The following is a 13,804-nucleotide window of genomic DNA, read 5'->3' on the forward strand; positions in this document are numbered from 1 at the left end:
ATGCTGACTAATTTAGACATAATATACTCTACTGCACCTCCAGTACAGCAAGTCATTATTTACAGGGGGGAAAATTAATTTACATTGAAGGTCCCCAAAAAACAGATTTTATCATGTCCTGGTTTCATGGTTAAACAATGACACGCTGTAACTGTTTCTTATAAGCAAGCATCCCACCGAAAGCTGCCTGCATTGGCATGTCATCGTTTGAGTACAGGCTCTAAAACAGAAATCCACCCCACTGGTGACACCAAATCCTCTGTCTTTTGCCCTTTCCTTGTTTAATCACTCTGCTTCCTCATCTGTCCTTCTGCACATCCCCAGTCATTTGCAGGATGAGCATCTCGTGCACTTGTACAGCACCAGCACAGCGAGGTCCCCATCCTGCTTGGGGCTGTAAGTGTCGCTGCAGTGTACACAAAAGCCTCGTGGCTTTTTGCCCATAAATAATCTATCACTGGCCATTTGCCAGCTGACTGTAGCAAAGTGGTATTTTAAAGCCATTCATACTAGATGATTAGCTAATACTTGTTGAGCCAGCAGTGTGAAAATTAGATGATTTAGCTTCATATGGAAGTCAACCCTCTAATCAATGTGCTTCAGTTCATGCAATTCATATTGAATTCATAAGTACAACAATAACTGGTGAAGATTACAGTTCTGTACCTGACAGCTCACAACAGCTTTACAGTAATAGAGCTGGGGCTTAAATAACCTTTTAAAAATAGCCCACTGCTATCCTCCTTAAAGAGTGAAATAGCTGCAAGAAGATCATAATTTTTAATCTGTTATTCCTATTGATTATTTGCACAAGAGCAGCAAGGAATGGATCATCCTGGAAGAAATATCCTCCCCCTGCCGGGGGGGGGGAACAGGATCACAGTCACTGCAGCAGCACTTCCCTCCCGCCACACGTTCTCTGGAGACTTGTCATAAATCACTAGTGATAGGAATTATTTGGCTTCTTCCAAAATCTTGGTTTTCATTGACCAAACATCCCAAGAGTTACACACCCACCCCAGTGACCTGTGGTTTCTGCTCTGGCTGCAGAGAGCCACAGCTGGACGGGCCCTTGAGATCCTGCAGGGCTTTGAGCAACGTGAGAACCTTTCAGGTCTTGTCCCAGGTGAGTCCACTAAGAGTTTCCTCTAGTTACAGAGTACAAAAGAGCATCCTTACCAGATACCTGGTGGTGACTTCTCCGAGACCCAAAGGGGATGTCAGTCCTGAAAAAATTTCTTTGCAGAGGGAGTAGAAGCATCCTTTGTTCTTCTGGGCCAGAAACACTTCAGGCAGCCCTAGTTTCCCTGTATGGCGAGAAAGCAACACGCCAGCTGGCTTTAATGGTCACATTGCCAGGAGGGTGCTTCTGCTCAGAATTTCCTTCAGTGGGTTAGGGGTTCAGCACAAGGCTCAAAGCTTTAAGAGTCCCAACCGCAGGGAAACACTTGGCATTGCCGCCAAGTCCTACCTGTCTCCGGCATTAAAGCGAAACCAAGACGCGTGTGCCGTGCCAACCCTGAGGCTGCTCAGGAGCGTCCGCAGCCACCGCCACGTTCCACGCCGGTCACGGGGCACCAGCCACCACCGTCACCAGCAGCAAGGGGCAGGAGAGGACTTCTCAGTCTGCTTCACCTTGTCCGCAGCCCTCAGCACAGGTTGCCGTGAAAGGTGGATAAAGACATTAATATGCTTATTACACTGCTTTTTATACATCATTTATAAGTGCTCAAGAATTTAGAACTGTTATAAACATTGGCAAATGTGAACAGCATTAATTTTAAATAGTTTGTAATAGCTATCAGGTGGTTACAGATTTTATTAAAAATAGCTTACGGATTTGCTGAGTTCTCTAACCTGCAAAAACAATGGATCACTTAATAAAAACATTAGTGTGAAGTGCAACTGCAAGTTATTAACCTGAATATGGAAATGTATTTAAGCCTTATTAAAAGGCCCAATTAAAGATAGAGAAGACATAACAGCACATCACCGTATTTTCAGTACAGGCGATACAAAGAATAAAGAATTAAAAGATAACACTAAAATGAATAATATATTAGCAACCTCTTGCATATGCCAGGTTCCAAGCTCACACCGGTAGGCAGCCAAATTACATCTACTGAGTTGCATTGATTTACACCTTTGCAAGGGATTTGGCCCTAGACAGATGCAAATAACTCCACATGCCTGGTCTCACGGCAGTGGGAGCGCTGGGGTGGATGAATGAGCCCTGTGGGAAGTTTTAAGGTCAGGCAGAACCTCAGGTGGGAGCTGGAATGAATCTTCCAGGTGGGGAGAGCTGCAGGGGGGCTGCAGCCGGGGCGGGCTGGTTGCGTGAGCAGCTACAGACGAGAATACAGGTACAGTTGTGAGGTAAAAGGACAAGTTCCTCTTCCCTTACACAACAGCACCTAGGTAGGGAAAAGAACAGGTTTTTATTGAAAATACAGCCATCAAAGCTTCATTCAAGGTAGCATGGCATCGCACAGCCCCGCGGGGGATGCAGCTGTGGCACCAAGAGACACGTGGACACTGGGAGGCAGCTACAGCCTCAGATCCTCTTTGTTTCCACAGCATTGCCACCCAACAGACCTGGAGACAAAGTGAATCCAGTAACGCTAGTGCAACACTAGCACCCAGTGTAATGCTAGCAACTGGCTGGGAGCACAGGTTTAGAGGAGAAGCGAGACTAGAGGCTGGCATCATTCAGCAACACTTCGTGGAAGCCAGCAGAGCTGATCCCGGTCACCTGCTGGATTTCCAGCCCTCTGAACGTGCCCTTGTAACGGCTCCGCACGCACTGTGCACACTCACACCTGACGTTTTACAAATGCATTGGACATATATGCAAACCACAAGCAAAAATTACCTAATTTGTCTCTTTTCAACTTAGAATCACATTTTTATTCATTTTCTCTATCCAAAAGATACATTTTTATACACACAGTGTGGGAGCACACACAGACATGGGTGTTACACATTCCCACCCACACAAACTAATGAGAAACCATTCAGATGGAAACTATGAGATCATATCTTATAGCTAAGTAGGTAAATGGCATGGTGTGCTGAAAGTTGGAATAAAAAACCTGGAAGCAAGGTACAAAGAAGGATGAATATCAAGTAAATTAAAGTGTATGTGGGAGGCTGATCAGAAAAAAAGCACTCAGACAACCATCACCAAAAATCCCCAAAGCCTCTAGCTAGAAGTCCAGCTTCGGTAGAGGAAGACAAAATCAAAGCATAAAACAAGACCGATGGTTCTAAGGAGCACAGAAATCGGCTATAGATCAGATAAAGATGCTGAGTTCCCCAAGAGGACTCTCTCTGGTAGCTTTTACCTACTGCAAGGAGAAAATAATTGCTTTGGAGGAGAGCACTCGAAAGCCCACTAAACAATATAAACAGCATTAAAATGTGAAGCACCATCAGCCCAGGTGAGGCTGGAGGTATACAGGAGATGCAGCAGATGAAACGCAAGGGCAGCAGAGTGAGCAGCACCCATCCCAGTGACATCAAACGATGAAGGGAATAATTAATAAAATTAAATGTATTGTTTGAGGTTTGACTTTAAGACAATTAGAACAAATGAGTTGTTAACGGTTAGTTCAAGATGCAAGCATTTTTGTATGTCCTGCTAAGCGCTTCGTTAAACACCAGCAAGTTCTTTGTTGAAACAAGGAGAGTACCGCCAGGAGATGAACGAGTTGACTGGCAGGTTACCACAAGAGGCACTAATTAAGGGAAAGGTAATTCCTAGAACCAAGCCCAAGTTGAGACTGAGCATGTGAACTAATTAACATGTAAAAAATGCACAAAAAAATGTGTAAAAGATGCACAAAAATAAAAAATAATCCCTAAATTTGAAAGCAAATGTGCAACTTCAGGTTAATTCAGGGAGCAGTTAGGCACACACATCTGTGGTAACAACCATCTGGTTCTGGTCCTGCATTTGCAGTATCAGCAGAAAAAGTATCTGTTTCAACAGATTTCAGTATTTTTTCCCAGCATATTACCTTGACCACAAGCTCCTGTCCCCACGCATTCCCTTTAAACACATGTTTTGACTCCAATGAGGAGCAACTCCAGCCAAGTCTTCCAAGACATGAGCTTCTTCATTGATCTCACTGCATTATAAATAATTTCCATAGAAACTGGAAATATTCCCTAAACCAACAGAGGCTTCCTTATTTCCAGCAATTATCTTAAGGTCTGATTTGCATTTTAAATGTCACCTGTATAAATTAAAACTGTTTACTGCTAACACTGTCATTATTCTGAGTCATCTGGCAATAGCCAGCTACAGGCTTTTTTTTGTTCCCTCCTGAAAGCTCTACTACAAGTACATCCCCGAAACGCTCGCTGGGGCTGTCTGTGCCAGCCACTGCCTGCAGAAGGGGCCAGGCACTGGTTAAACTCGACAAGATGCCGCCTTCCCCCGCTCCCCTGCTAATTCTGGCAATGCAACTATTTCAGAGTATCATCTGGGATACATTTTGAGGCTGTCGCTGCAGATTACGCAGCTGATCTTCACCACTGAAGGGGGATACAGGTATCAACAGCCTCACGTGTTTTCAGGTGCTGGCTTGGGTTCTCCTACATTCATATTTATTTAAAACTTTAAGTAATTTTTTAGGTTATAAATATTTTTTTTTTTCTGATACTAAACCTCTAAGACAAACAGAAGGTCTTCTCCACATTTGAAAAGTTTGAAAACCACTTAAGTCTGGTAATCAACAGGCTGTGCTCCTAACAGACATCTGTCAGACCGGCTGGCTCGCAGTTCGGACTGGAAGTCCTCTACTAATGCACAGGGTCAGGTAAATCCTGAATTATGCTCCTTTTTCTTTGCCAGCGAGGGTTCTGCACCCTGGTTCACCACCACCGATTTGGCTCACGGACATCACTGCTTCCGATCTCAAACGCTAAAGCCAGCGAGAGGCGAACCCTGCCCTGAACCCCGCCGTGCTCAGGCCAGCACGCTGTAGCGTCGGGTGGGGGAAAACAAAGCCCAGCCCTGTCCACCTGTAGCTCGTGGACAAGAAGCCGCAGTGACAATTTGCAGTGACACAACATCGTTTCGGCGTCTGACTCAAAAAGGCTTCACAACACCGAGAACACAGTTTCTAATTGTCTTTCTACGTGGTCTCATCCAGCCCGAGGGCAGCCACGGGGCCAAGACCTTTCCTCTAAACTCATGCAACGCCTTGAGACCCCTGGGCATAAAGCAGAGCACGTTTCACCGGCAGCCTCAGACCCTTACTGCCAAGGGCACCTCCCAGCCTTTTACCAACAGCCACGTCACAAAGTCCCTTGAAGATAAAAGAAGCTGGAAGTGTAGGTAGGTCCCGACCACCTGCAGAGACCTCCTGGTGACTAGTCAGCAAACACATTCCCCCTGATTGTTATGATATGCTAGTAACAACTTGCTACATTTCTTTTCAATTATTATTCTGGCTTTTCCCATCCTTCAGACAAATTCTGACAGTTACACCTGTCTGCAGCCAGGACCAAAAACCAAAGAGCAGCTGCTAAAATCACAGTTCCTTCCTGGAAATTAAAATCTGGGAGGAGAAAAGACACTTGCCTTAAATATTCATAAACCAAGCCTTTCTGTTAAAAAATGAAAAAAATAGAAAAGCAGAAACAATGAAGGTCTTTGAGACCTTCCCATGAGGTCTGAGATCCACTTCAGCATCCACAGAGCTGTGCACGTGTGCATCGGAGACACAAACTTCCCACTCTTGTTTCTAAAAAGTAACAGCTACACATTTTTTATCATTCTTTTCAGATGCAGAATAAGCAGGTATCAGACCCCCACAAGGTTACTAGCGGATGTCCTTCAGCATAATTGTTCAGGAAAATTATTATTCTAAGGAAGTCTATGAAATGATTATTTTGTCCAACTTTCCACTTCAGCTTAGAGATCAATCTAGGTGAACTAATTTCATCTCCCTAATGATTAAATGCTTCATATTAATATAACCCCAAGAAAGCAAGTTCAAGAAGCCTGTTTTTTCATTCCGTGGAATAATTAGATCTTGAGAAAAATTTTGTACCTCCTTGGCTTTCTCCAAATTTGTTATTTTTTAAAAAAGCTTTCCCACACCTTCTGTTGCCACCTGTCCTAATAGGCAAAACATTTTCACTCTGCCTAGCAAAAACATGTACGGGTTTGCAGGCTAAATAAACTAAAAAAGCAATGAAGAGCCAGGCTTAGAAAGCTGAAGTGACTTACACCAGCATCACCCAGCAGGGCCAGGACACAGGCAGAAATGCTCCCTCTTCTTTAAAAGCAAGTTGAAAATATCAGTCAGGGTTGCTTTCTTTGCCATGGAAATCATCAAAAGAAACAGATTTTGCCAGGCAGAAGGCAACTTCTGACCAGTGTGACCTGCCAGCACGGCACTTGATTCCCCAGCGATGCTGGAGGAGCAGGGCAGCACACGGCGGCTCTCCGGGGATGGCCTCCAGCCTCCTGCATCCCTTGTCCCACCTCAGGACCAAGCGGTGAGAGAGGCTGTTAAACCTATTGATGCTTTCAGAAGTTAGAGAAACGAAATACACATGAGATTACTGAAATTAAGATCCTGTAAGGAGCTTGAGGGTCTGGGGCCCCATGCCAAGCAGACAGCTCTCCACCAACGAATGCCCTGCACACCAGTGCCAGGGAGGGGGCCATGGGGACCCAGCACCTACCACAAGCACAGGGACTGCTGCTGGCAATGTCGGAGGACTTCGTGCAAAGCCCTAACTTACAAACATATATCCGATCTCAGGCTTTTATTCCATTTTTCCTAAAGCTTATGCTTTAATTTTGCACCACAAAGTCTCTGTATTTCCCCTCGCGGAGGAAGTTTTTCCCTGCTGGTGACAGGGCACCTCTGCGGCCTGAGGACAGTAGTTAAGGTCTGACCGGGCTCCATTCTTCAATATCTGTAAGACGAAAACGTCACTTGAAGAGGAATACTCCACTTGCCACTAACGAGCCCCTGCAAAGAGACCTCCACCCCACCAGCAACCCCTGAAAATCCTGCGCAGCACAAGCCTGGGAATCACAGCCTGACCCTGGTGTAAACCCAAAGCACTTTCCTCCTAACGCGGCAGCAGCGCCCAGCACCCAGCCCGGCTGCGCCCAGCACCAGTAGGGCAAGGACGGCACGGGAACTCTGCAGAGCAATGCTGTCAGCCTCCACATCACGTCGTAGTTTTCTTCTTAAGCTATTAGAACTGATACAGAAGTTGTTAATTATGTCTTTGTTTCCTTTGAGGGCTCTCAGCTCAATTAATTTGTATAATGCACTGAGGTTCCAGTTCACTCTTAATGACAAGGTCTCCCTTCACATACCACCGATTCCAGCCAGCACTTAATTTTAATGATAGTTAAATGGGGAAATGACAGTTATATACTGCACACGCTCTGCTTAGGAAGCACAGTGTGAAATTTCCACTGTGATTTACAGCACTGTAGATCTTATCTTTCAGACATGAAGCTGTGGCAGTGTATAAGTTAATTGCACTGATTTCTGTCGGGAAATCTTGGCGAGGCCCTGGTGGGAGCCACTTTGTTCCACTGCCATTCACATGGAGACATCCCGCATTGCCAGCCCAGCTTTGTGCTGATCTATAATCCCAGGATTTCTTAATACCTTCAACCTGCGGGAAACACGACTGGCAGTTCAGGAGTTTTTCTTTCAGTAGTCTGGGATTAAATCTATGCAAGAGACAGGAGAAGAGCTGCGCAGAAATCCCATCTTTCATGTGAATTGCCACATTTCTTCATGGTCTTTAATGGAAGAGAACATTAGGGTATATTGGTCATTCTGGTCTCAACACTTTTTCGGGTTTTCACACACAACCAGGACAAAACCAGAAGAATAAAACAAAAAAATAATGTCAGATACTTACTTATACTCAATTAAAAAAAAAATTAACAACAATTTAAAAAAAAATTAAAGTTCACTGTTCCTTTAGGCAAAAGGAAGATATCCTTTCAGTACCTTTTGAGTTAAATATATCAGCCCACCTGCGTTCTCCCACAGCACCAGCTGTGCTGGGGTTTGCAGCACGCACCTCCCCACTGCCCAGAGCCCTGCAGCCCTCCTGCAACAGCCACGAGAAATCAAGCTCACACCTTTGAGCGGGACGCAGCGCTGCATTGTGTCATGTACACTGCACACAGCAGCAAGGCCAATGCCTTTCATCTTTATTTTTAAAGCAAAAGTTACTTTTTACTTTGAAATTGCACCTAGGAGCACCATCACCCCCAGGGATCTGGCTGCACGGGGTGATGCTCTGGCTGTAGCAGGGAAAGCCACCCCCTTTTGAGCAATTTTTGGTTTTCAAAGCTTTTGTAAATCTGGGTTCAGAGGCTGTCTACAGACCCCACTCAGGGCTTGCAGCACAACTAATTAGGATTGAGTTCACTGAGCTCAACTGTATGATTCTTACAAGCCAGGATTTGCACTAACGGCAAGAATCCAGGGTTAGAATAGCCTTATCGATTGCTGCCTTACTGATAAAACATCATTTTATATCAATATACCCCACACACATCACCCATACCAAGTCTGACCCCAGGATTACCTCTCCTTCCCCAGGTCCCAACAGCTATCCCTATTTCCCAGCCAGTACCTGAGCCCCGCTGGAGCCAGGGCTTTCCGAGGGGATTCCCTCCACTGACCTGGCTGCTCCAGCAAACCAGGGCACGTGTGTTTCCCCAGCAGGAGCGCATCCCCAACTGCAGCCAAAACAGAGGTGAAACCTGCTCCGTTTCAGTATAGCCTGCCCTAATATGTTTTTGTTTAATTTACCTTTCATTTTTGCTATTATTACAAGGCAATGGAACTTTCATAACCATGCATTCATTATCATTTGAGTTATCCCTCCAGGAAATTACGCCGGAGAATCTGAGAACCAAAGATAAATTACACATTGTAATTATAGTGGCAAGCACACTGCTACAATAGCCTGGGAGCTGCAACAGGGAAGCTATAAAGCAGACACAGGTTAGCGCTGCTCATAGCCAAAGAAAATAAGATCAGACCCCAAAGCCTCACTACTAGGAAAACAGAAATAGCAACACGACTATGGTTCAGCAGGAGTCAGAGCATCGTACTGCAGAGGATTACAGTTCATCTCTCCATTCAAAAAGGATTTCACATAAACAGATTCAAAATTAAATTGCTGTCGAGTATTTACTCCAAAAGCCATTCTCATCTGTTTGTACATAATGCTATTCGGTGCAATGGAAACAAATTCCTAGTGATCACGTTTTATGTTCTTTTGTCAAGGTTTGAGTGAAATCTAATGGGTCACACTGACATTTTCTTAACATTCTCTTGGTTGCAGTATGCCCACTAGTACCCAGACTAGCAGACCTCTGAAACCAGCATTTCCCCATCAGCACCAGGAGCATAAAAGCTACAGAAGTGCTTTTGTGTGTAAAGAAGCATAAGCTTATCCCTAAAGTCTCTTCACCTACCTCCCAAGAAAATAAACCACTCCTGCTTTAAGCTGTAGTTGATATTTAGAACGCAAATGAGAAAAGGCCCGAGAGTCAAAAGTAAGTGGGTAATAACCGGTGCAATTCAGGAAGGAAAAGCGGCCGCGGAGCTGGGAAATAAACCTCCTTCCAGAGACCACGAGCTTCCAAAGCAGCCAGAGGAGCAGAAGAGCACCCACGCTCCTGGAGGGACCCAGGTTCCTGCAGAGGCTCTCGGTTCTTCCTTCTGCTCAATGACTACAGCTGGAAGAACAAAAAAAACTTTTCTTTTTCACCAAGAGAAGTATCAGTAATAAGAACTCACGGCACAGACCTCAAAGAAGTCCTTAATCTAATAGTAAGGTTCAGAACAGTATTTAAAAATCATAACCTCTAAATTAAGAAGGTAAGTACACACAACCTCCAGTATCGGTTAAAACCCCACAGCTTTACCACCAGGTAAATGCTTCATGATTGGGTTTTCAGCAACATAAGCCTCAAACTATCCTGAATTTTCATTTCAAGGTACCACTAATTTATTGTGCCTGTTATTGCTATATTGCACAAGCTAACACAGTATCTGTACAGGTGTGACATCTGTCATCTGGGCTTCAGCTCTATTCATTCCCCCATTTCCAAGTGACAAAACCCATGTTTGCCTGTCCCTGCGGTGCAATTCTGCACTTGCGTTGCTTTGCATTCCCACCACCTTCCCAACACAGCTGACAAAGTTGCTAATATAGAGGGTTATGGGGAGCACCACGCTCCTGCTCTTCCCACCAAAGTCCCTCCAAACCCGTGCTCTGCCTTTGGGAACACCACAGGCCTGAGGACTCGGGAGCGTTTCCACGGGCCGTACGTGATGGTCGACAGTCGACAGCGCTGCAGCAGCATCCCTAAGAGTAGAAACAAAATTCCCTAGGTGTCATTGTATCAGAAAGTCTTTACATTTAAAGACACCCGTGCAGTGAAGGCACTTCATTCTCCCAAGCAGTGATGACTGGCAGCAACTATCCAGCCTGGAATCACAGAAGCATGGTGGTATTATAGAACAGAACAGAATCAGTGGTATTGGAGATGAACTGGTGTAAGGACTTTTCCCCCAGCACAACCACTGGGCAAACTGCAGTTTTCGGAAGCCTTAAACATGCATTTGTTATTTAAATGCCCCTTTCCCCATTTCTTAATGAATCTCGGCTTCTAAACCAAAATTTTCATTCTGTGCTAATAACAAGAGATCCTCTGGATTCCTTCAGTTATTAAAGCCCCAGAACCGCTCCAGCAAAAATCTCACTGAACTTGTATCGCCGCAAATCCCAGTGCAGTCCCTGGTGCCAGGCAAGAGGAAGGAAAGGCTAAGGCAACACCCTGGAAAACAAAACAGAGACTCATTTTATCGCATCCCTCCCATAACACAGGAGGCAGCGCCACTTCATCCGACACTAACTTGTTCAAAACCTGTCAGGAATTAAATAATTATGCACCAAAACATACAGGGCAAGGATGGGATGGATGCATTCAAACTGTGTAAATTCTTCAAAACTATGTCTTTTCGTACAGCGCCTTTGGGATGGAGGCAGGTGTGTTCCCCACCGGAGCCTCCAGCCACCCCAGGGATAGGACCGGCTCTTCACCTACAGAGACGATTTGTTTTTTTCTCTTCTATGAAAAGCAGTATACAGTGTATCAGACTGGATTTTTTTAGTAGTAATACCAAATGCCTGGAACAAATTGATTTTGCTGCTCCTGTACTTATTATGCAGGAAGAGTTGTCCCTAATTAGATAATATTAGATTTCTTGGCTCACACAAAGCAATTCAGAAATAAGGCTCTCATTATTGATGGGACAAACCATACAAAGAAACTGAGCAGGGTTTAATAATGCAGAAAAATATTAAAGGGAGAAAGGTTTTAATTCTTAATAAGTAGATCCATGGGTTTCATTAACCAGCCTTCAAGATTTTTTTTTTAGGGTCGCTTTTATTACCTAATTAATTAAAGCCTGACCAATAAGATAGATTAATCTAATGGAATCACATCTTGTATTAATAGCAATACTAATTAATCACCCAACTGAAACATTCCTCACCCGCTGAAGAGAAATCTTTCTGGTGTTAAGCTAGAGAGAACCCTGAAAAAGAAAGGGAAAAGATGGGCTGAGCACACTTTTCTTCCCCAGAACATGGTTTGGAGGAAACTAGGCACTGAAGGCAAAGCTACAGCTCTGCCAGTGAGCAGGACAAGTGTGCCGTGCCCGTGGCACCGCACCTCTGCCATTGCCACAGGTCTAGCATCACCCATGGCAGGGGAACACCGCCAGCCCATGTGACAAAAGCCAACCCTCAGAGTTTTACTGTTTTAGAGCCTCCAGGGCTTTTGTTATCCACAAGGAAACACGAACCTGCAGGCAAGCAGGCAGGAAAAGGGGGCAATGGCTCCTGCAGAGTACTGTCACACGTCATCCAGTTCCCCTTTGCATCCCAACACATCAGCCCTACAAAAGCCATTTGCTCGTTTTGCTAACAAGCAGGCAACCAAAATACAAATATGCATTCAGCTCGGGATAGTCAGCATCACATTACAGCACAGGTCATCCATGAAATTACTACTGTGTATTTTTAGGGCTAGCGCATGCTAACAGACAAGGTCTATTTGTTTTTCTTCACCATCATACTGATTGCTAAATCGCTTCCCCGGTTCAAAAAGTTCTGGTGCTCATTTGTGTTGTGTCAGTAGCAAAACAAATTCAGGAGCAGTAATCCTCCAAACCTAGTAATTGTGTGTCAACAGAAGTGAAAGCCTACATTTTTCACATTATAATACATTTTTAATAGTGTTTTCATTTCTGAAGTTTTAAATGTATCATCTTAAACCCCCTTCCACGGTCCCATCCTTGCTTTGCCTCTGTGTGTCACATCTCAGTGCAAATGCATTCCCAGGATGAAGGCAGCCATGAGTAAACCAAGGCTGTACTGAAACACAGGAGACCCTGTATTTTATTTTTTATGTCACTGATCTCCGTTCATACATGAACTGCCTGAACATCAATGAGTCTCAAAATTAACATCAGACCTCCTTCCTTTCTCCTTATTGCACATTTTCAGCCAGTGCCAGATGCTGAGATTTCAGGATGTTTTAAGGAGAGTCATCTCAGGAGCTGAGGAGTCATTAACCTTATCAAAGCATCCCCCATTAGGAGGTGCTTTACAGCAGCCGCAGAGCCACAACACCCATTACCCCGATGTTTGCAATTAAAGCAAATTTTGATGGATTCAGATGGCTGCAGTCCTGCTGCAGTGCCTGGAGCTGCCCCGATGCCAGAGGAGAACATCAGGTTCAGATCCAACCCCTCCTGTACCACCAGCACCACTCGCTGCAGCCTCTGTGGTCACCATGAAGATCCCAGGCTGGCAGAGGCTGGAGGCACCTCTGGGGTCTCCTGGTCCCACCCCCTGCTCGAGCAGAGCCACCCATCTGAGCATCCCCACAGCCGCTCCGGGCAACCTGTGCCAGTGCTCAAAGAGGAGGAGGAAGGTGCAAAGCATCCGTGCAAAGAACCGACCTAACTCATACACTGATTTCCACCGGGAAGCACAGCTCCACGGGACCTCCTGGCTGGACAAACCAGATGTCAGATCTTCATGTGCAATGTCCTCTGGGGAGCATGAAACAAGGAAGAGGGCCAGGACCTCACCTGCATTTCCAAACAAGCAGGAACGTTCCACATCGATGGACTGAGCGCTAACAGAGCACTTCCATCCCTGGGTCTGCTGGTGTTTGAGCCAGGTGCCCCGTGTCCTGCTCCCACCGACTGCTACGGGTGATCACAGGTATGAAGGGTGGCACCGAACAGGTGTTTGTAGAATCCTAGAATGGTTTGGGTTGGAAGGGACCTCAAAGATGATCTAGTTTCTGTCCCCTGCTGTGGGCAGGGACACCTCCCACTGGACCCGGTTGCTCCCAGCCCCGTCCAGCCTGGCCCTGAGCACTGCCAGGGATGAGGCACCCACAGCTGCTCTGGGCAGCCTGGGCCAGTGTCTCATCACCCTCACAGCAAAGAATTTCTTCTTAATATCTAACCTAAATCTGCCCTCTTTGAGCTCAAAACCATTACCACTTTTCCTATCGCTACAGGCACTACTAAAAAGTCTTATTTCAGGTTTCTTCTAGTCGCAGACTGGGATGCTGCTATTGTTTGAACTTCACCTGTGTTTAGCAGCTGCTGGGATCTGAGGAGAGGTTTTGGGAAGGCTGTCCTTCCAGCTCCCCTCCCTGCCCCCCCCCCCCCCCCCCCCAAAATAATGAAGCTGAAAGCCA

General features: G+C 45.5%; 1 long non-coding RNA gene across 11 annotated transcripts in view; it reads right to left on the bottom strand.

The window, feature by feature from the left end:
* LOC121086898 overlaps positions 1 to 13,804 on the bottom strand; it is a 31,893-nt gene that overhangs the window by 14,114 nt on the left and 3,975 nt on the right. For 7 of the 11 annotated variants that reach the window (XR_005827470.1, XR_005827471.1, XR_005827477.1 and 4 more), the window contains exons 1-2: positions 1,472 to 13,427; positions 1,180 to 1,307 (exon numbers count right to left, since the gene is read on the bottom strand). This is a non-coding gene — a long non-coding RNA (uncharacterized LOC121086898). Of the gene's footprint in view, positions 1 to 1,179; positions 1,308 to 1,471; positions 13,428 to 13,804 lie in introns of those variants that run through there. The other 4 variants (XR_005827473.1, XR_005827472.1, XR_005827469.1 and 1 more) reach the window with 3 other exon arrangements.

Source organism: Falco naumanni, chromosome 4 (genome assembly GCF_017639655.2).
Source record: "Falco naumanni isolate bFalNau1 chromosome 4, bFalNau1.pat, whole genome shotgun sequence".
NCBI lineage: Eukaryota > Metazoa > Chordata > Aves > Falconiformes > Falconidae > Falco > Falco naumanni.